Source organism: Equus quagga, chromosome 4, assembly GCF_021613505.1.
Source record: "Equus quagga isolate Etosha38 chromosome 4, UCLA_HA_Equagga_1.0, whole genome shotgun sequence".
In the NCBI taxonomy this organism is placed as follows: domain Eukaryota; kingdom Metazoa; phylum Chordata; class Mammalia; order Perissodactyla; family Equidae; genus Equus; species Equus quagga.
This window is the reverse complement of record NC_060270.1, coordinates 141,596,382-141,616,547: the sequence shown is the minus strand read 5'-3', so window position 1 is coordinate 141,616,547 and position 20,166 is coordinate 141,596,382. Positions and strand designations below refer to the sequence as shown.

General features: G+C 47.3%; 1 long non-coding RNA gene across 4 annotated transcripts; it reads left to right on the top strand.

Annotated features, from left to right (window-relative positions):
• Window positions 1-6,328: 6,328 nt before the first annotated feature.
• Window positions 6,329-11,467, top strand: LOC124238335 (uncharacterized). 4 transcript variants are annotated; one of them, XR_006888290.1, is made up of 5 exons: window positions 6,329-6,399; window positions 6,722-7,360; window positions 8,269-8,416; window positions 9,088-9,313; window positions 10,294-11,467. It is a non-coding gene; the product is annotated as an uncharacterized LOC124238335 (long non-coding RNA). The 4 variants fall into 4 exon arrangements; XR_006888291.1 differs by having other exon boundaries at window positions 6,335-6,858; window positions 7,196-7,360; XR_006888289.1 differs by having other exon boundaries at window positions 6,335-7,051; window positions 7,196-7,360.
• Window positions 11,468-20,166: the final 8,699 nt, after the last annotated feature.

Below are 20,166 nucleotides of genomic sequence, written 5' to 3'. Positions count from 1 at the left end.
GATAATTTATTGCCATTTGCCAATGCCCACTTCTCAGCTGATCACAGCTCCTTAAAATTTATTTCCTGCCTCATCTAGTGGTTCTGAACCCGAAGGCAGCAGACAGTGTGTCCTGCATGGTCCCGGGTTCCAGGTTCCACGGCACTGAGCCAAGTGCTGCATTTAGGAAATAAATGTTTGTTGAGAGCATCACTAAGTTTTCACTCCTGTGACCGCACCGCTGCTGTGTGTGCAATTACTGGGACTCTGCATCCTTGCTCCAGTCTCGCCTGGGTCCTGCAGGGCCTCCATGCAAATCACCGCTGTTGAGGCAGTGAGGCAGCCTCTGCTGTGTGGTGTGCCTCCAGGCCAGGCTGTCCAGTAGGACTTTGTGCGGCTGTGCTGTCCACACGCCACATGTGCCACTGAGCACTGGGAACGGCATAGCTGCTGCAACTGAGGAACCGACTGTTTCGTTTTATCACGTTATAATTAATTTAAATGTGGCTAGAGCCTCCCACACTGGAGAGTGCAGCCTTCCAGGACTGACTGACCCTCATGTGGGCCAGGGAGCAAGTCAGCTCACAAACCGTGTTGCTTCAGAAAGACTTCCACGAATCAAAGCCTTTGAGCCCCTCCGGAGGAGAAACATTTCCAATGACAGGGAAACCAGTCTTTTCTGTCTTCCTCGATGGAAACCAGCAATCTCTTTCTAACACAGCCTGCCGAGGACCACAGCTCGGGGCTCCCTGGTGTAGACACACTTGGTCTTACCTGTGAAATGAGGAGAAAAGCCTTCCACACCTGGGAGGGAAACCTGTCAGAGTTAAGCGTTTCTATTATGATCACCATGGGCAAGAAGGTGTCTGCATTCCTTTCCCTGAAAGCTGACAGAGGATTCTGATTCCACAACCGTGCGAGGCCAGGACACAGGTCTGGGCAGGACGCCGGGGAGGGCCGCCGGGTGCTGGGCTGAGGACTTTGAGTGAAGCAGAGAGGTGGGGCGAGGACTCTGCTTTCAAGGGGTGCTGCTCCTCAGTGAGGACTTGGGTAGCTAGTACGGGGACAGAAGGTCACCTGCCACCATTTCAAAGATGAGAGCAGCCGGGCAACAGAAATCGCAATAAATCCAGCCAGAATCAGGACAACACACACAAGTCACAGGGGAGCGAGCCCCCACTTCTTGTATTTACAATGATCCACAAACTTGCAGAAAAGAGACAACCCCTATAGAATTTGAATTATAATTCCAAATCCATTTTAAATTATCATCATCAAAAAGACAGATTCTCAGGCCTCCGAGTGAAATGTGGGTCCTTCCCCTCACCTTTGCTGCCCCCACTGTCTTCCTCCTCCTGAAAAGTTGTTCGAACTAGTTATTCTCAGCCAAGCTAAGGTTACAGAAGTCCTGAAATGCTTGCCCACTAAAAATATACTTTGTCCGTCAATATTTGGGTCTAGTACGGTATTTAAAAAGACTTGTGGACAAAAAACGTAAGCCAAGCCCCAGAGGTAACACTGTTTGTCTGGTGTGACAAGGAACAAAGTCTAGGGAGCAATACAGGGACGCATATGAGTCTGGTTAAGTCACAGGTTGCAAACTCCATGCACGGTCAGAGCTGGAAAAGGTAGAGACCTCTGCGGGCTACAGTTGAGCAAGGTCACCAAGGACACGAACACAGCCGTTCCCAAGGGACAATAAGTTGGAGCCATCATGGTGGCCCTAGGAGGCTCCTCTGGCCCCAGGACCAGCCGCTCCTCAGGGAAGCACTCCCAGGAGGAGGGTCTTGGCCAGGGAAACTGTGCACCTCAGAGGTTCAAAGACATGCAGTCACTCCAGCCTGCCTCCCCACACCCAACCCTGGGGCCCCGTGGAAAACCATGAGATCCCCTTCCTGCCCGCTCCCACACACATACGCAGGCTGTCACCCCCTCCTGGCCACGGCTCCTGTTAGTAACCCTGATCCAGCATTGGGGTGCCAGGGACACAGAAGAGGATAACAGTCAAGAAGATTTCAGTGCCTGCCACCAAAGGGACTGGCATGAATGCTCAGCTCTACCATTTACCATGAGCTGTGTGACCTTCAGCAAGTGACTTAGCTTTCCTGAGCCCTCTGCATCTGTCAAATGGGGGTGGTAATGGCTCCCCTGCAGGATTATGATGAAGATTAAATAACAGATGTACAGAGTTCAGCAAATCATTTGGTGCATCTTTAGCCTTAATAGTGGTGGCTCTTCCTGTTGACATGACCTTTCCTGGGGAAGAGGAAAACCGAGCTGGACTCACAGCCCCTTTCCACCCTCTTCCTTTCTCATCTGTGGGCTGTTTGATCACTAACTGTCCCTGTTCTGACAAAGCCTGTTGCAGTGCAGTTTCCCTGCAGTGCTTTGCAAAGAGCAGAAACTTGAATTGTCTACTATTTTCATAGTAATTTGGCTTATTCTTTTTTCTGAGACTGGTAGAACAGGTTAACCTTAGGAAAACTGCACAGAGCGGCATCAGGAAGAGTTTAATTTAGTTTCTGGATTTGACTGATCACAGTAAATTGTAAAAAAGAAATGCTAATGAAACCATGTGCTGTCTGAAGTTCATTTAGTCATTCAGTGAACATTTACATTTACTCACCCACCAGGAGGCAGGCCCTATGCTGCATACACATGCTGCCTGTCTGTGTGGTCTCATTTTTATGATAATAAAAATGCTCATCAATAAATATCCCTTAAATCATCAAGGAGATAAGGACAAATGCTTGGGTCTGGAATGATGTAGAAGTTTATTTTTAAATGTGTATAATTTGCCATAGATATAACAGATAAAAGAAAGAATATCCAGATTATGTAAAGATCACCTAAAATCCCATTAAAAATCATACCAGAATTAGGCAGTTTACAGAAAGGAGAACTTAAATTGCCAATAAACACACAAAAGATATAATGGAATATTATGTAATAGTTAAAAAAATAGTTAATATAGGGGTCAGCCCAGTGGCACAGTGGTTAAATTTGTGTGCTCCACTTCAGCAGCCCAGCATTCACAGATTCAGATCCCAGGTATAGACCTATGCACCGCTCATCAAGCCATGCTGTGGTGGTGTCCCACATACAAAATAGAGGAAGATTGGCACTGATGTTAGCTCAGGGATAATCTTCCTCAAAAAAAAAAAAAACGCTTAACATAGAATTACCATGTGATGCAACAATTCCACTTCTGGGTAAACACCCAAAAGAACTCAGAGCAGGGACTCGAACAATTCTTTGCACACCCATGTTCACAGCAGCCCTATTCATAATAGCCCAAAGGTAGAAGCAACCCGAGTGTCCATCAACAGATGAACAAGTAAACAAAGTGTGGTCCGTCCGTACATATGGAGCCTCAAAAGTGACGGGCAGTTTGACGCGTGCTGTAGCTTGGAGGACCTTGAAGAAGGGGTGCTAAGTGCAGCAAGCCAGGCGCAAGAGGACAAATACTGTATGATTACGCTCACACGAGGTCCCTACAGGAGTCAAATTCACAGAGACAGAGGGAGAATGGGCTGCGGGAGGGAGGGGAGTTGGTGCTCCGTGGGGACAGAGCTCGGCTGGGGAAGAAGGAAAAGGTGTGGAGATGGATGGTGGCGATGGTTTCACAACAACGTGGATGTCCTTAATGTCACTGATCTGTGCACTGAAAAATGGCTAAAGCGGCCAATTTTATGTAACAGATATTTAACCACAGTGAAAAAAATAAGTATTTCCAAACTTGGATTCCAAAATAAATAGCATTTTTTTAATCTTTAATTATGCTTAAGAAATATTCTTCCTTCCTCTCTCATCACTGAACTTCTCCAGTGTGCCTTTACTATTAAAACTGCAGAAGAAAACAGAAAGAACCACCAGGCAGATGAAGAAGGAAGCCTAAGACAAATCATCACGTGGAAAAGGTTGACTGCAGGCTTGATACATACAGCATTTTCCCATTCATGTTAAGGAAAAGAAACACATTGTACGTAAAACAACACAGAAACGTCTCAACAGAAAGCCCCAAACTGGTCACAGACTTCTGATTTATCTTTAGTGTTGAATAATTTTAAAAAAGATCCCGAATCCCCAAACCAGCGGAGAAAGGCTGGGGTCTCCCGCCCAGTGGGTTTGGCACACCAGGCCAAGGGCTGCCGTCTGACCTGACGCCCTCAGGGGAGAAACACAGGCCGACACAGCCCAGGGCGAAGGAGACCACACAGACTGAACTGTCTGTGAAGTCGGACGTTTGTTTCCGGTGTGGGAAGCACTCCCCACACGGTTCTTTCTGGGAGGCCACGGGTCAGCTCAGCCTTCAGTAGAAAGGCAGGGGCCTAGATGAATCGCCTTTCACAGGTGTGATGCGGGAGCCCACGGAGCCTCCCGAGGTCAGTTTCCTCATCTGTGAAATGGGCGTAACAGGAATGCAGATTCGGGCCTGGGGAGGGTGAAGCGTCTGGCACACATTGAACCCCCAGCAAATACGACTCGCGTAAAGCAGTGGAGGCTCAGGTCTTTAACAGGCTCGATCTCCCCTCGCTCGGCCACTGGCACTTAAGAGGATGTCAGGAAATAGGACCCTGGGCCTTTCCACCTGGACACACGGTTCTCAGCCCTTAGTGGGCATCCAGGGCATAAGAGAAGCTTGTTAAAAATACAGACCCCCAGAGTCCATCCAAGATGCTGTGACTCAGCTGTGTTGGAGCATGGCCCTGGGGCCTGCATTTCACCTTCAGGGCCATCTAGAGCCACTCAGGAAATCCTCTTCTAGGGGCAACATCTGAAAACATGAGACAGAGTTCAAGTGCCATGCCCCCTCCCCAAACGTTCTTCTCCCCACTCTGTCCTTCCTTCCGTCTCTACAAGATGACCACTCCTTTCCTTCTCCCATTCCCCAGAGTTCTGGGAAGTGCAGTTTCTAGAAAAGGATGCCCTTGCTGTGTCTTGCCAAATTCTCAATAGGACTGTTGTGGTTCTTTTTGGTGAGGGAGATAAGCCCCAAGCTGACATCTGCTGCCAATCCTCCTCTTTTTGCTGAGGAAGACTGGCCCTGAGCCAACATCTGTGCCCATCTTCCTCTATTATGTAGGTGGGTCACCGCCACAGCATGGCTTGATGAGCGGTGTGTAGGTCCACGCCTGGGATCCAAACCTGCAAACCCTGGGCCGCTGAGGCTGAAACTTAACCCCTCAATAAGACTGTTTTTAAAAAAGAAGGGAGGGATGGAGAGAGGGAAGTGGGGAAGGCCAGACAGAAGGCTGGCCGGCTGCCTGGAGGCAACAGGAAGACGCAGGAAGCATTTGGCATTTAAACCAAAAAGACTGAAAATCCTTAAATATCCCATGTGATGGGCAGACAGACCTTTCCATCCACTGGGACAAGGTCCAAAGTTTTCCAGTTGGGAGAAATAGCAGAAATGAGAGAGAGAAGCGCTGGAGGGGGCGTCTGGAGACAGCAGCACAACCGGACGCGTGCTCAGCCCACAGCAAAGGGTCCCTTTTAAACAAAAAGTCAATAAATAAATAAAAATAAAAACTCACCTAATGCTTTTTTAGGTTTCCTGCCGCTCTGCAAACACCAACGAATGAATTCATCTGCCTGGACGGCCCCTCCAGAGGGAGGTAACAGTCTGGGCCGCATCTGCTAAGTAAACCAGAACTGCAATGGGTTGAAGTTAAGCAGCTTGTGCGCAGAGGCTGCATCGAGTTAATTAATCGCACCACATCTGCAGTTGATAAAGCGGGTCTAGCGGGTGGCTATTTACAGTCACACGGCCGTAGGTGGAAGGTGAAAATTAAAATAGTTGTTTCTCCAAGAGATTTGAGGTTTCAAGAACAAACCTCATTAAAACTAGGGCCTCAGATGGAGGGGTGGAGTTGATCAGAGACCTGAGGAGTGGGCATTGGCCAGGCCGGGAAGAGCTTGCCTGTTAAAGTCTGTTGCTAATGCAGCCATTAACCTGGAGGGTTTTTGTTTTGTTTTGTTTTGTTTTGTTTCATGAGGAAGATTGTCCCTAAGCTAACACCTGTTGCCAATATTCCTCTATTTTCTATGTGGGATGCTGCCAGAGCATGGTTTGATGAGCAGTGTGTAGGTCCACACCCGAGATCTGACCCACTGAACCCCAGGCCACCAAAGCGGAGCACATGAACTTAACCGCTCGTGCATGGGGATGGCCCCTTTTTGTTTTATTTTAACCAGAACCCAAATAAGGTGTACATACTGTGATTGCGTGATGTGTCTGTAAGTCTCTTCTAATCCTTAATCATTAACCCTCCTTCAGCTCTTTATTTCCTGGCAGTTAACCTGTTGGGCCCTTTAGGAGGCAGAGGAGTGTGGTGAGCTCTCTGGAGTCGCACTCCGTGCTCAGCTCCACCACGAGCCTGTGACCTTGCCGAGTGAGTGACCTCTCCCAGCACAGCGGTACGGGCAAATGTCTAACAACCGGCTCTTGGGGGAAAAACACAAGCCCTGATCTGTACTTTGGCCCATTTCTGTGGTGCAAATACCCCACCACAGTGGATTTCAAGCTGCAACATGGTGATACAAAATGGAGTGCAGTGGACACTGTGACACAGCAGATGCAATGCTGTGGACGCAACCTCCAAGGCATGGGTACTAGTGGAATGTAAAAGATGATTGGTGAATTTTGAGTATTGATTATTTATTGTTTTTAATATAATTTACTTAATTATAAGTTTATTTAATTTTTAATAATGGCCGAATTTAACCACTGGCTTGCCAGATTCCTAAAAGTTGGACATCAGCGCGGGCTCCTACGCAGCTGTCTCCACATCTGTCTCTCTCGCCTGTGAAGTGGGAGTTACTCTAGCAACAGCGCTTAGTGGTGCAGATGAAAGAAGACGGTGCATCGAGCACACGGTGAAGATCCGGGACGTCCTTGGTCAAGTGGATGCCGGATAGACAGTTACTGGCTCTCCCCTGGCGGGCCGGGGAAAGCAGCTGTGTGGGGGCTGGTAGGGAAAGAAGCAGCCGGACAAGTGTGAGCCTGGCCACCTGGGCTCGGGAGTCTGCCCTTGGGCCTGGCTTGACCACCACACAATTCCCATTGCCGGTGAGAAATGCAGTTTAGGCAAACCTGCTCCTCCCCTCCACTCTACACCAGGCCCCTTAGAGTGTTTGCTAAAATCCAGACCTCCTCTCGAGGTGGATCAGGTTACTGAGCAAGGTGATTATTGTTCTAATGATCTGCAAACAGGTCCTCAACTGTTAACCCCTTGGCCTCTGGGGCCACTGGGACCAGCCAGACCGGCAGAGGCGAACTCAAGCACTGGGAGCCCAGGGGCTGAGATATGAAAAGCAGGAGGCTGGATTTAGGAGGGTCCTGTGCTGGTGAACTCCAAGCGGAGCGCTCAGCGCCCAGGTGAGTGACTCCCTCCGGGTGGCCTCAGATTCCCATGAGGCCGAGTTAAGTCGGGGCTGGAGGCTTCACAGGCTCCCAAACGTCCACAGAGTAAGTAAAGAAAGGAGGCAAGATGGACGGAGTGGCACTAAACCCTTCATGCCCGTCAGACTGAGTGCTCAGGCCACCGCCTCCCCTCAGCATGAGCTTGGGCAGGTTGGTGAACTTCTCTGCGCCTCAGTTTACTCCTCTATACAAAGAGAATGACAATGGTTTCCACTCTGTGGGGCTGTGGGATGGATTACAGATAATGCATGTGGACACTTAGCAAAACAGCTGGCTCATGACAAGTACACAATTAATAGCGGCTGCTGTTACTATTTTAATGCATGTAGATACTGTCATAGCTAATAAAATGCAAATCCATTTAAAGACATTACATTTAATTAATAGGAGCTTTTCCTTTCCATGTATTTTCTTGTTCAATAGACATTAAAAGTGGCATGGGGAATGTCTTTGGGGCGTTGGGACTTTAAGAAGGGACCTCACTCCTGAGGAACCACTGATCTAGCCTGCGAGAGGTCAACACTCTCCACACACCTCAGGAGGGCTCAAGCCTATGAGGATGAAGCGTTGTGCACAGTTGAGATGGAAAAAAGGCAATGGGGATTAAGCAGCATCACCTTAGACGTCAAGAAGAGAGGGGCAAGGATGAGGAGACAGGCCCCGCGAGGAGGAGGGTGAGGGGATGCGGCTTCTTTAAGAGAAAACCATTCAGAAAAATATGGCGTCACCCGAGTATTCTGTTACCCCTTAGTGGTACCCACAGAATCTTCCCAAGCAGTTGAACATGGAAAAACAGTCAATATTTGACATGAAAACAGGGACTGGTTGACGCTCAGCAGTGGCCACTTCACTGTTGTTGCCAGGCGCGAAAGCCTTCCGTTAGCTCTCCAAGTGGTCCCGAGCAGGTGACAGCCAGTGGACGAGGAGCCAATTATGAGGAAGTCCGCACCTAGGAAGACTGTCTGGAAGGTTACTGCATGAAATAACGCACGCACAACAGTCAGCTCAGAGGTATGACATTAGGATATAGGAAAATAATAATTTTGCTAACTTCATTACTTCTTTATAAAGTTTTGCAACAGTCATGCACTACCGTTTTTTTCTATTTTTAAAACTTGGATACAACTTACATTATTGGGGTGCACAGCTCCTAAGTATACAGATTGATCGGTTGTAGCAAATGCACACCTGCCTGTAATCCGCAACCCCATCAAGACACAGGACACTCTCATCCCCCGGAATGGCCTCTCCTGCCCCTTGCCAGTTACTCCCCTCCCCCACACTCCTCCCAGCCCCGTCTGCCAGTCCCTGCAGCAAACGCTGATCGGATTTCTCGTTTTGCCTGCTCAAGAACTTCATAAAAGCAGACTCATACAGTAGGTATTCCTATCTGGCTTCTTGCGCTCAGCACAATGTCTGTGAGACTCATCCATGTTGTTACATTTATCAGTAGCTTGTCCCTTCTTATTAACGAGTAATATTCCTTGCAGGGACCTTCCGCACTTTATGTAGTCATCTGCCCATGGACACCTGGGCTGTTTTCAGTTTTTGATTATTATGAATAAAGATGCAAAAAACAATCATGTCCACGTCTTGAGGGCATATGGTCTCTCTCTCTTGGGCAAATATCTAGGAGTGGAATTGCTGGATTAAAGTTGATGGTTTTCTGCGTTCTTACTCAGGGCCTCCTGACCCACTGCCAGGACGAAACGGAGCTGGGCCAACGAGTCCAGCTGGAAGGAGGAGATGCCACATTTGAGAGCAGAAGATGCCAGGGACTGCAGCTTGCAAGATCTCAGCCTCAAACCAGCTCTTTGTCTCTGGGCGATTCACTTGGGGTCCCAGTTTCCTCATCTGAAGAAGAGGAACAGCAACGCTAAGGAGATGGAGCAGGAGCCGAGTTTCCAGGTAGACACACCTCGAATGTGGGTGGGTCATTATCGGACCTCCCCGACTGTGAGGTGGGACCATGTGGCCAGCATCCCCATCACTGACCGTGAGAAGAAGAGATGGCACTGTTGCGCGCTCTGGACGTGGCTGGGGGCGGGGGAGAGAGTGACTGGTCTGGATCCGGCAGGTCAGCTCTGTGTAGGCACAGCTCACTGTCAACCAGGGCCAGCCTCCTGTCCTCTGCACTGGTCCTGCTTCCTCCACATCCAGCAGGACGGGGGTCCAGGCCCAGACTTCTCCGGAGGGTGAAGTGGGTGCCATGTGAAGGATGGGGAGGGGACAGGGATGCACTTAAGTGGGGTTTTGCCGGAGACTTCAGCCTGGATGCCAGGCGGAGAGCAGCAGAACCGAGGCTGAGAGGTCCCCTGGGGTTGCGTTCACCATCCACGTGGCCCCACAGTCACTCCTGCGCAGGTTTGTCTTCCCTGCTGCCTGGAGGTCATTGGGATCTCTTCAAGTCCCCTGTAAATAGTGAGGGTCCACTGACTACTGAGTAAATGAATGAACTGTCCTTCCTGTGGCTTCAAGCTGGGAGAAAAGAGGCTGAGGCAACACTCAGGCCGAGCAGGAGGTGCGTCTCCCAAGGGACCTAACGCTGGGGTTGTCGTTTCCAGAGCGCTGGATTTTCCTGCTGCCAATCCCAATATGTCTCAGAATCCCGTCTCTTCCATGAAGCTTTTCCCTGTGTTTATAGGCAGGAATGTTTTCCCTCTGTGTCCCTGCCTCTGGCAAGATTTTAAACATGGTCAGGGCAGAGAAGTACATGCTAAAAGCAGAACTGGGGAGAAAAAGAAGAATGTGAGCTTTGTTATTTGACAGAACTTCCCCTCCTGGCCAGAGGACCATCTGTGGTTCTGATTACAATAATTTTGCCTGGATCTATGAGCTCTTATTTTGTCCAAACGACTTCCTCTTGTTTTTCTTTCCTTGCTCCGCAGGCACGGCCTTGGGAGGGAGAGAGTTGGCAGCTGTGAGAGGCTCAGGAGCAGGAGGGAGGTGGAGACGCAGGGCTTGAAAATGAGGCGAGGCCGATGGCGGGGCCGCAGCCGCCTCTGTACACACGCTGCGGAGTCCGTCTGTAGACACGCTGCATCCTCTGATGCAGCACCGAGGAGCTGTAACACCACCGACCTTTGCTCTGTTTCAAAAACTAAAACTCACTGTACCCTGGAAACTAAGCTGGGTCCTCTAGATTCGAGTCTCAGCCCAGCGCTAGCCATGGCAGCTGGGACAAGCTTCTCACCCGGGCCCTTCAGGAGCATGTGCAAACCAGCCAGGTAATGCAGACAGAGAAGTCTGTCATGGCAAGTCACAGTGATTGTGCGAGGAACAGATCAGGGACCCAGAGGAAAGCAGTTCAAGGGACTCGGCGGTCAGCTCCCTCCAGGCTCATCTCTCACTATCCTTCTTCTTAGTTCCCCAGCCAAATGGGACAGCCCTGCAGCCACACGCAGAGATTTCCCGCTGGGCTCCTGGGGTTGCCTGATCTGGGAGGCTCTGCCCTTGTCCCTGAAGAGTCACCTGCTTCCTTGCCTGGCCACTGAGCTCCAGGATGAACAGGGTGTGGGCATGAGCAAAGCAGGCCTGGGGTGGGACACTGGCCCCGCTCACTAATGGGCAGGCGTGGATTTGGGCCAGTCACCTAATCTTACATTCCCCGTGTGTAATAGAGGGCCGGTATTACCTTCCTTGGAAGGTTCTTGTGAGGACTAAATTAGACAGCCATATTTAGCATGATGCTAGCACATAGCAGGTGCTCGAATAAGTATTTGAGTGAAAAACAGCACAGAATGATCCAGGGGTGTTGGGGAGCTGTGAAGTGTGAGATGTGATCAGAAAAGGACCTGAGATCACCATCCGTGAACTTAGACGCCCTGTCTCTCTCCTTCACCTGACAGGGCGCCTGGCACATGGCTGGCCCTTGATCCATGCTTGTCCACTGAGTTAGTCCCTGTGGGCAGCCAGCGATGGCAAGCTGGAAAGTCTGGTGATTGTTTTGTCCTCTCACTCAGCTGACACCCGTTAAGTGCCGACTGTGTCCCAGGAGAGGCAGCCAGGCCCTGCCTTCCAGAGGGCTATGGGAAAGCCAGGTTTCAGGACAGAGCTGGTGAGGAGGGTGGGTGGACTAGAGAAGAGGGAGGATGTGGGGTGGGAGGCCGGCCAGAGCAGAGCAGGCAGGTGAGAGCGTGACCAGAGGTGCTGGGCTGAAGGACAGGCGGTGGAGCGACAGGAAAGATCTCAAGATCAATTCAGATTTTCACAGTCGGATTTCCATTCCTGGACTTGCCCTTCAGAGAGTGGAAGCTTGTTTGCCACGGTGGGGATGGGGGAGAAAGAAGAGCAGCGGGTTTGGTGTCAGAGACCTCCACGGACGGGGCTCCAGAACCCCGGGAGCTGTCTGATGCCCAAAGAGCGGGGGTCTTCCCAGCGCCCCTGGGGGAGGCAACACCTCTCATTACGCCCCACCTGCAACCAGAAACTGCCCACACCAGGGGAGACTGCGCCTCACCTGGGCCTTCGAATGTGGAGAACAACTTCCCCAGGTAACACAGACGTCCCAGCCCGAGACCCGGGACACGGGGACACGGAGAGGATCGGAACCTGCCTCAGCCCGGAGGAGTTTAACTGAACACTGAAAAAAATACCTTCCACTACCGACGTAGGTGTTTCAACATGTGTCTCCTTCACGTGCAGTCAACTGTCCCTGCTTTAATCTGCATTATTTCTCTCTCTCTCTTTCACGGTGTCAGACTTTTATTTATGCATTCATTTAACAATTATCCGTTGAGAGCCAGCATGCTGGAATACCAAGAAAAACTTACTATTTACAGTCATCACAGCCTTTGACTCAGCAATTCCACTCCCAAGAATCTATTCTGGAAATATTCACCCATAGGTGCCAACACTTATATGTAAAAGGACAATCCCTGACCTGCTTTAAATAATTTAAAATATTTAAAATTAGGAAAAATACAAATGTCCACCAATAGGGGACTGATAACGTAGACTATGATAAATCGAAACAGTGGAATACTGTAATTGTCCAAAAAAAGGGCTGATCTTGATGGAATGATAAGGAAAGATGGCCAAGAAAGATTATTCAGTGAAAAAGCACATATATTATACTACTTTTGTTTTTTAAATTTATGTAATTATATGGCTACAAAGTCTATCCAGATTTGACAGCTGAGCTGTTCAGCATGCGCCCCTGTGTCCAGCATGGGTCTACTAGCCACACGTGGCTCCTGAACAGCTGAACTGCGGCTGGTCCGAACTGAGAAGTCTGTAAGTACAGAAGTCACAGCGAATTTCGAAGACAGTGTGAAAACAAGAATGTAAAATATTTCAAAAACTTTATTTTGATTGTGTGTTGAAATGATAACATTTCAGATTTATTGGATTAAATAAAACATTATTGAAATTGATTTTACTTTTTTAAGAAACTGTTGTTTTTAGTATAAGAAAACATAAAATCACATATGTGGTTCACATTATACTTCAACTAAACAGCAAGCACTCTTCTACATCAGGGGCGGCACAGGTCGGTCCCAGGGCCAAGTCCGGCTGCAACCTGTTTTGGTGAACAAAGTGTTACTGGAACACTGCCACCCGCGTCCGTGTGGGCGTCCTCCAGGGCTGCTTCCCTGCCCTAAGGACAAAGCTGAGTAGTTGTGACAGAGACCCCGTGGCCACAAAGCCCACAATATTTACTATTGGCCCCTTACAGACAGGGGCCTCAGAGTGGGCCCAACCCCTGTTTCAGAGGAGTCGACAGAAACCACGATCCACAATGATTATCTTTAGGGATTGAGATAAAGACAGAGTTTTAGTCCCCCCGCCCCGCAAGAATGTACTATTTTTGTCAGCAGGGGAGAAAAATAATTAAAAGCACTTTAAAAACCTGCCTTCAAGGGGTGCACACTCTAGGAGAGGTCAAGTAGGTGAGCGACTGGAGCCGGGGAGAAGCACGAGGTAGAGTCAGGAGGTAATGACAACAGCAGCCGGAATCCGGAGGCCCGCAGCTGCCACGCCATGGGCAAAGGGGCGCTTTCCGCATCTCACTTCACGTTATCACAGCATCCTGCTTTACAGGCGAGAAAGGTGAAGCCTCAGACAGAAGCAACTTGCTCCAGAATAAGCCCCAGCTCTTCGGCGCACCAGACTGCTGCAGAGTCAGCGTCGGGGAGCGGCCTGCGGATCCGGGAAGGCACTGAGCTCCACTCTCCCTGCCTCCACTTCCCTAACCAGCACTTGCGTCTGTTTTCTGTGCAGGCTTGGCCTGAGGAAGGCCGTGTGGGCCTCCTTCTCTGGGATGTACCGAATGCCTTGAAGAATCTTTTCATCATAAGCACTAACCTGCTTGTAAACCCACAACTATTCAGAAGGGAAGTAGTGACTTCCCCATCCTGTACCCTCCGTCCCAGTGTCTCCTGCGCCGGGCTGGAGGGAGGCGTCCCAGGATTCAGTCTGAAGCGGGCAGATGCTCAGGGGGCCGTGCATGATGGTCCTGTCATGAGACCGCCGTGCTGTCACAACAGAGCAGGGACTCTTCACACGCGCACACGCACTGGCTGCTTGATTCTAAACAGTTGTATGCTATTTCAGTACGCCCCCCTTTTTTTGGTTTTATATCCTTATTTATTACTGATCTCAAGTTCTTATAAATTTAATGTTGAATATGTTTTCAAGCATTTTGACTAGTAGGTAATTTTAGATAGAGACTGATTTGCTGGTTTACTGTAGCCATTTATTTAATTAAAAAACTTTTTTTCTTTTGGTGAGGAAGATTGGCCCTGATCTGTTGCCAATCTTCCTCTTTTTGCTTGAGGAAGACTGTCGTTGAGCTAACATCTGTGCCAATCTTCCTCTATTTTGCATGTGGGATGCTGTCTCAGCATGGCTTGATGAGTAGTGTGTAGGTCATGCTCAGGATCCGAACCTGCTAACCCTGGGCCACTGAGGCGGAGTGCACGAACTTAACCACTACGCCACTGGACCGGCCTCTAAAATTTTAATTAATTAACTGTTTTTGAAAAGAATAACATATTTACATTGCTTAAAATCCAAGATATACCAGGGGGCTGGCCCCGTGGCCGAGTGGTTAAGTTAGTGCACTCCGCTGCAGGCGGCCCAGTGTTTCGTTGGTTCGAATCCTGGGCGCGGACATGGCACTGCTCATCAGACCACGCTGAGGCGGCGTCCCACATGCCACAACTAGAAGAACCCACAACGAAGAATACACAACTATGTACCGGGGGGCTTTGGGGAGAAAAAAGGAAAAAAATAAAATCTTTAAAAAAAAAAAAAATCCAAGATATACCAAAGGGTTTATGGAGAAAAGTCTCTGTCCCACTGCTCTTTTCTCCTTCTCGGAGAAAACCAAGGTCACCATTTCTTGGGTGGGTTTTCAGAGATGTGCTACACAGCTGTAAGCACAAGTTACAAGTTATACACACACACATGCCCCTGTTTTCACACAAATAGTTGCTTACTTTAGCCACTGTTGTACAACATGTTTCATTTACTCCACAATAGCTCTTAAAATTATTCTGTATCAGTTAACTCACAAAAACCTTTATTCTTTTTATGGGGTGAGATGGGACCATAATTTCTTTAATCAGTCCCCTTTCGGTGGACATTTCATTTGTTTCCAGTCTTTTGTTAATACGCATAATGCACAGTGAGCAACCTTGGGCATGCCTTTTTTGCATAAAGGTGAGATATCAGTGGGATAAATTCCCATACACAGAATTGCTGAGTCACAAGGTATATGCGTTTGTAAATTTAATATGTTGTCGAATTGCCCCCCATAAAAGTGGTTTAAATTTATACTACCACCAGCAGTATGTGAGAATGCCTGTTTATCTGTTTCTTCTTATCCTCACCAGCTCAGTCATTAAATTTTTTATTGAGATCATAATAGTTTCTAATATTGTGAAATTTCAGTTGTACATTATTGTCATTCACCATATAAATGTGCCCCTTTACCCCTTATGCCCACCCTCAGCCCCCTTCCCCTCTGGTAACAACTAATATGTTCTCTTTGTCCATGCGTTGGTTTATCTTTCACATATGAGTGAAATAATATGGTATTTGTCATTCTCTGTCTGGCTTATTTCACTTAACATATACCCTCAAGGTCCATCCATGTTGTTGCAAATGGGACGAGTTTGTCTTTTTTATGGCTGAGTAGTATTCCACTGTGTATATATACCACATCTTCTCTATCCATTCATCAGTTGATGGGCACTTGGGTTGCTTCCACTTCTTGCCTATTGTGAATAATGCAACAGTGAATGTGGGGGTGCATAAGTCCCTTTGAATTGTTGACTTCAAGTTCTTTGGATAAATACCCAGTAGTGGGATAGCTGGGTCATATGATATTTCTATTTTTGATTTTTTTGAGGAATCTCTATACTGTTTTCCATAGTGGCTGGACAAGTTTGCATTCCCACTGGCAGTGTATGAGGGTCCCCTTTTCTCCACGCCCTCTCCAAAATTTGCTATTTTTAGTCTTAGCGATTATACCCATTCTAACGGGTGTGAGGTGATATCTCAGTGTACTTTTGATTTGCATTTCCCTGATGATTAGTGATGTTGAACATCTTTTCATGTGCCTGTTGGCCATCTGTATATCTTCTTTGGAAAAATGTCTGTTGGTATTCTCTGTCCATTTTTTGATCAGTTTTTTGTTTTTTTGTGGTTGAGTTGTATGAGCTCTTTATATATTTTGAGGATTAATCCTTTGTCGGATATATGATTTGCAAATATTTTCTCCCTATTGGTGGGTTGTCTTTTCATTTTGTTTTTGGTTTCCTTTGCCTTCCAGAAGCTCTTTAGTCTGTTGAAGTCTCATTTGTTTATTTTTTCTGTTTCCCTTGTCCAAGTAGATATGGTATTCAAAAAGATCCTTCTAAGACCAACGTCAAAGAGTGTACTGACGATATTTTCTTCCAGAAATTTTATGGTTTCACATCTTACCTTCAAGTCTTTGATCCATTTTGAGTTAATTTTTGTATACAGCAAAAGATAATGGTCTACTTTCATTCTTTTGCATGTGGCTGTCCAGTTTTCCCAACACCGTTTGTTGAAGAGACTTTCCTTTCTCCATTGTATGTTCTTGGCTCCTTTGTTGAAAATTAGCTGTCCGTAGATGTGTGGTTTTATTTCTGGGCTTTCAGTTCTGTTCTGTTGATCTGTGTGTCTGTTTTTGTACCAGTACCATGCTGTTTTGATTACTGTAGCTTTGTAGTATATTTTGAAGCCAGGGATTGTGATGCCTCCAGCTTTGTTCTTTTTCTCAGGATGCTTTAGCTATTCAGGGTCTTTTGTGGACTCATATGAATTTTAGGATTCTTTGTTCTGTTTCTGTGAAGAATGTCATTGGGATTCTGATTGGGATTCTGATTGGGATTGCGTTGAATCTGTTGATTGCTTTAGGTAGTATGGACATTTTAATTATGTTTATTCTTCCAATCCATGGGCATGGAATATCTTTCTATTTCTTTATGTCATCATTGATTTCTCTCAATAATGTCTTAAAGTTTTCATTGTATAGGTCTTTCACCTCCTTGGTTAAATTTATTCCTAGATATTTTATTTTTTTTGTTGCAATGGTAAATGGGATTGTGTCCTTGAATTCTCCTTCTGTTAGTTTATTAGAGTATAGAAATGCAACGGATTTTTGTAAGTTGATTTTGTACCTGCAACTTGGGGGTAGATGATTATGTCTAGTAGTTTTCTAATGGATTATTTAGGGAGTAACCCCCTCTTTAATGAAAATATTAATAAAAAAGTATTCCATTGAGCAGAAGAACCGCACTTGATTAAACCGTTCCCTTATTTTCGTACATTTAAGCTTTGTCCCTATTCAGTAGAGAAACCGACTTCCCTAGAAACTGAGAACTTGATCCTTTACGTATAGATCACACAGCTTCTCCACAGAACAACAGAAGGACCCAGGCACGTGGCTGTGCTTCACACAGGGGTGTAGTCCTAGAACAATGTGCAAAAATAACATTGTTGTGAATAAAACAAACAACTAGCAGAAGGATTCAGCATAGTTCAGTGGAAACAACACAGATTTTTGAGTCAAAATGCCTAATTTTTCATCTTTCTCTTATAAGCTGTGTAACTTTGGACAAGACAATCTCTCTGAACTGTTATTTTCCCCTCTGCAAAAGAATCTAGTATTATTAGCTGTTTTCACATGAACAACAGCATATGAAAAGTCCGTCTAGCCTCACTTATAGGCCGCTCAGGGACCATGTTTTCGGCACCTTTTCATTCCGGTGTCCAAATCAATTTCTCGAATGTACCATGTAACCAATGCAAAACGAATGAATGAACCACGTTTCATCCACTTGTCCGTAGGACAGTTAACTTGTCCACGGTCAGGAGATACACAACCAAGAAAAGTTAAAGTTGTCTCTATCTGACTGAGGACTTCACAATCGTCCCCAGCTTTGTTTTATTCCAAGTGAAGAGCTGTCAGGAAAGTACCTTCTATGAGCCATCATCATGGTCTCTCTCCCGTATCATTAGTGCACCCGACACTTGAAGGACAGCATCTTTGGTCTCTGGACCGATATCCAAGTCTCTCTCAGCCTTGGATCAAATGTATTCTTCAAAATCATTCAATTCTCAAGTTAGTGGATCTGTCCCTTTATTTGGGTATAACATTCTATTTATACGCAAATAAAATGTCCTCTGACCTCTCTTCCACCTTCCCCATGCCCTTCTTTTCTCTCTGCCAATGAAGTTCTAGGACTCATATTGATTTTCCAACATTGTCTCAAGCTCTCCTGGTTTTGAGTCTGCAGCCGGCTCTGTAATTTTATGGTAAGACCCAGAAAACTTGAATTCTCTGCCCAAGTTTACAGTGTGAATTGGGGGCACGAGTGGATTTGAACTCAGGTCTTCAGGTTCCTGGTCCAAGCTTGTTCAGCAGCCCACTCCCTTATGCTCACTCCCCACAGCTTTACATTTGCAAAGCGCTTTTGTTTCCAGTTATTCATATCATCAGCACAATAGTCTCTGAGGCTGGGGAGCAAACCACCTCAAAATTCAGAGGCTTCAAACAGCAGTCACTTCCTGCTGCAGCTCAGGCATCTGCCGTTCACCGAAGGCTGGAGGGCAGACTGCTGACCTTGGCTGGGTCTGTTCACGAGTCTGGGTCAGTGGGTGGCTCTGTTTGGGGCTGGGCTGGGGCAGCTTCCTCAGGGTGGCTCTGCCCCACATACCTCACATCCCCTTCTAGGACCAGTGGGCCAACCCAGGCGTGTTCTTCTCATGGAAGCAGTGAAGACGCAAGAGAGCAGGTGCACTTTCAGGCCTCTGCTTGTATCACACCTGCTAATGTCTTGTTGGCAAAGCAAGTGTCGTGGTCAGAAGCAGCGAGTTGGGAAAGATGCTCATCTCTTGACCAGAAGAATCGTAAAGTCACACGGCAGAGGGTAGTGATAATGAGGGTTGAGGTTTGGGGCATGAATGCAGTCTACCACAGCTGCCAAACATAAAGCCATCCTAAACTAAGCTAGGTTTCTTCTTGCCTCCAAGCAGAGGCCAATGCTCTAAGCACGGTCCCTTCTTCACACAGGTCCCAGAGCACGTGCACATGGCAGGAATGGGCACTGAGGGCCCTTCCATGCTGGTGGCCTCTGCGCAAGTCTGCACTGTGACTGCTGCAGTGGGGGAAACAGAGGATGAGGCTGACAAGCCGGCACTGGCTCCAACCTCCCAGTTTCGTATCTAGCTGCCCCCACCCTGAAGGCTCTTCAGAATGTGGTTCACTGCTCTAGGAAGAGAAAAGTAATTGAGGGTGTAATTTATATTGAGAAAATTGCTCTGAAAAAAAATTAGAGAGCAACAGATCAAACACTCTGACTACAAGAGTTTCCTACCAGAAGACCAGGGAAACTGAACAAAGCTGCGTGAAAGGATGTGAGGAGCTGGAAGATAGACCCCTGCAGAGGTAGGGGAGTGGGAGAGATCTAAAACCATGGAAAATTAGCAAGATGGTGGTCGCCCTCACCCACGGGGACGTGTTCTAAGACCCCGAGTGGATGCCTGAAACCACGGACAATACCGACATTGTATGTACTATGTTTTTCCTATTCACATATACATGGGGCCTTATTAGGAAAAATAAGAGGGACTTGAACACAAGCAGTGCGATACCACCACAGTCGATCTGATAACTGAGACGGCTACTAAGTGATCAAGAGGCCAGTGGCGTCTACAGCATGGATCCACTGGACAAAGGATGATTCAGGTCCCAGTCAGGATGGAGCAAAATGGCCTGAGATTTCATCATGCTACTCAGAACGGCACACAATTTAAAACTTATGAATTGTTTATTTCTGGAATTTTCCATTTAATATTTTCAAACCTTGGTTGACGATAGGTAACTGAAACCATGGAAAGTGAAACCGTGGAGAAGAGGGGGCTACTGTACCAAGAAATTTCAAAATAATCTTACAGGAGAAATTTGGAAAAGCAACAAGTGTCACATTTCCTGAGATTTGTTTCGCTTCCTGGAAGTGCTCAGGAAACAAGACTCGCAGGTGTGACACCAAGTTTTCAAAGAAAACTTCTCCAAGAAATTTCTCTCTCACCCTACCCCTCCGTGGCCAGAATAAACATGCCGGGAGGCTGATCCCGTATGACGCAAAATCCAAACAAACTGAACAGACTCAGGCAAAGCTGCAAGGACCAGTTTCCATCTGAGATAACTGTGATCGTCACTTCTCTGTGGATTAGAAGCTCACCACACGGAGACTTTTATCATTACACAAATTACAACATTCACA